General features: G+C 42.3%; 1 pseudogene; it reads left to right on the top strand.

Moving 5' to 3' along the window:
• Nucleotides 1-691: 691 nt before the first annotated feature.
• Nucleotides 692-1,637, top strand: LOC138146905 (adenosine 5'-monophosphoramidase HINT1-like; annotated as a pseudogene).
• The last annotated feature ends 936 nt before the right edge of the window (nucleotides 1,638-2,573 follow it).

Below are 2,573 nucleotides of genomic sequence, written 5' to 3' on the forward strand. Positions count from 1 at the left end.
TTAAAAAGGCCATGTGGTTGATCAGGCCACGACCCACCCACGGTATAGCAGTAGCAGCCAGCAACAGCCCCGATCTGGGGCAAAACCTTAGCTTATAAAGGGGGCCTAACGTAAGCAGTGATTGGTCAGTACACCTTGAAACTCCCCCAGAAGCCCGCCTACTTCTATGCAGGCGAGCTGACTGAGGAAAAGGTGGAGACCCAGTGGGGGAGGGTGAAGCTGACCTGGCAGTCTGTTCACTTCCTTGGGGGAGGGGGGGTTGTGGGGAAAATCAGGCACAACACGATCTCTTTGGGATACAGATCTGGTAGTGATATTGCTGTATCAAAGGATACATACAGTTTTATAGCCCTTTTGGGCACAGTTCCAAGTTGTTCCCCAGAATGGTGGGATCAGTTCACAACTCCACCAATAGTGCATTAGTGTTCCAATTTTCCCACATCTTTTCCAACATTTATCATTTTCCTGTTTTGTCATGTTAGCCAATCTGATAGGTGTGAGGTGGTACCTCAGAGTTGTTTTAATTTGCATTTCTCTAATCAATAGTGATTTAGAGCATTTTTTCATATAACTATAGGTAGCTTTAATTTCTTCACCTGAAAACTGCCTGTTCATAACCTTTGAGCATTTATCAATTGGGGAATGACTTGTATTCTTATCAATTTGACTCAGTTCTCTACATATTTTAGAAATGAGGGCTGGGGTGGCAGGAGTGGCCGCTATCACAGATGAGATCAGCAAAGTTCAGACTGCCCAGCCCAGGGGAGACACCATCTTCGGGAAAATAATTTGCAAGGAAATCCTGGCCAAAATAATTTTTAAGCATGATCGGCATCTTGCTTTCCATGATGTTTGCCCACAAGCCCCAACTCATTTCCTGGTGATACCTACGAAAACCATTACCTAGACATCTGTTACAGAAGAAGATGAAAATCTTTTTTTTTAATTTTTTTTTTTTTTATTTTTAAGCAATCGGGGTTAAGTAACTTGCTCAAGGTTACACGGCCAGGTGTTTCTGGGTGGGTGCTAAGTGTCCGAGCCCGGGATTCGATCTCCAGGTCTTCTCAACACTGGAGCCGGTGCTCTTACTTGCTGTGCTACCTGGCCGCCCCAGAAGATGAAAATCTTGTTGGACACAATTATTGTTGGCAAGAAATGTGCAGCTGAACTGGGTCTGAAGAGAGTATACTGAATGGTGATCAACGAAAGTGCAGACAGGGGTCAATCTGTCTATCATATCCATCTGCATGTCCTTGGAGGATGTCAGATGACATGGCTGCCTGGATAAATTGTTGGAATGACTTCTTTTACTTAGGGAGCAAGGCAGGTTTACAACATATAGGTTAAGAAGAGTATACTTAATGATTTCTGTGAAACAAGAAATTGGGAAATCATTTCAAAATGTATGCAATAAAAAAGTATCTCTTAAAAAAACAGAAATGAGGTCTTTATCAGAGACACTGACTGTAAAAATTGTTTCCCAGTTTTCTGTTTTCCTTCTAATCTTGGTTGCATTGGCTTTGTTTGTTCAGGGATCCATTTCTATTGTGAGTTTGATACCACTGCTCTAGAACATCCCTGACAAGTGGTGATCTGACCTCCTTTTGAAGACTTCCAGAGATGGAGAACTTACTACCTAGTGAAGCAGCTCCTTCCACTTTTAAATGTCTCTAATTGTTAAGAAGTCTAATTCCTCTTCCTTCCCTTCTCCATGGAACCACTCTTCAAATATTTAATGGCTGTCCTATTACCTCACCCATGCACACACCCTCTGACCTTATCCCTGTCTTCTTTTCTCCAGGTTAAGCATGTGCAGTTCCTTTAATTAATCCTTTTATAGCAGGAAAAAGCCTTTGAATTTGGCCAGAAAAACTTTTGTCCTCAATCTGAGCTCTGGGATCCGCATGCTGTATCATTAATCCCCCCCCCCCCGACTTTTTTCTATTAGCCTATTAACATGGTTAATAGTTAATTAGTAGGGGGCAGCTAGGTGTCAAAGTGAATAGAGCACTGGCCCTGGAGTCAGGAGGACCTGAATTCAAATCCGGCCTTAGACACTTAACACACACATTCACAAAAACTAGCCATGTGACCTTGGGCAAGTCACTTAACCCCAACTACCCTCCAAAAAGCAAAAAAAAAAAAAAAAAAGAAAATAGTTAATTAGTACTTAGTACTAAAAAAATTTTCCCTTAACTCAGTTATCCCTTTAACTCTTTCATTCCTCTCCAGGCTCCCTTTCTGAAACTTCATTTTTCATACCTTCAGAGCAGTCTTTTCACCCTGGATCCTCCAATGGATTCCTCCATTCCTGTGGCCCCTTCCTCTCATTAGTCAGTTCTTCCCAGAATTTCCATTTTTAAAGGAAGTGCCTAGGCCAACTAAATTCTCTCTTTCATGCTTTTCCAGGCTCTGCTTCTGACCCTCCAGATTTTTTTTCTCCACCACTTCTCTTTGGGTGCCTTTTTCCTCCTTCCTCTGCTTTTCAGCTTCCTTTTATGTGTTGTCTTCCCCCATTAGAATGTAGGTTCTTTGAGGGCAGGGACTGTTTTTCTTTCTGCCTGTATTTGCAT

The sequence above is a fragment of the Petaurus breviceps genome, unplaced genomic scaffold (assembly GCF_028583685.1).
Source record: "Petaurus breviceps papuanus isolate PSGF00001 unplaced genomic scaffold, PetGlider_PUasm1.0 90775, whole genome shotgun sequence".
In the NCBI taxonomy this organism is placed as follows: Eukaryota; Metazoa; Chordata; class Mammalia; order Diprotodontia; family Petauridae; genus Petaurus; species Petaurus breviceps.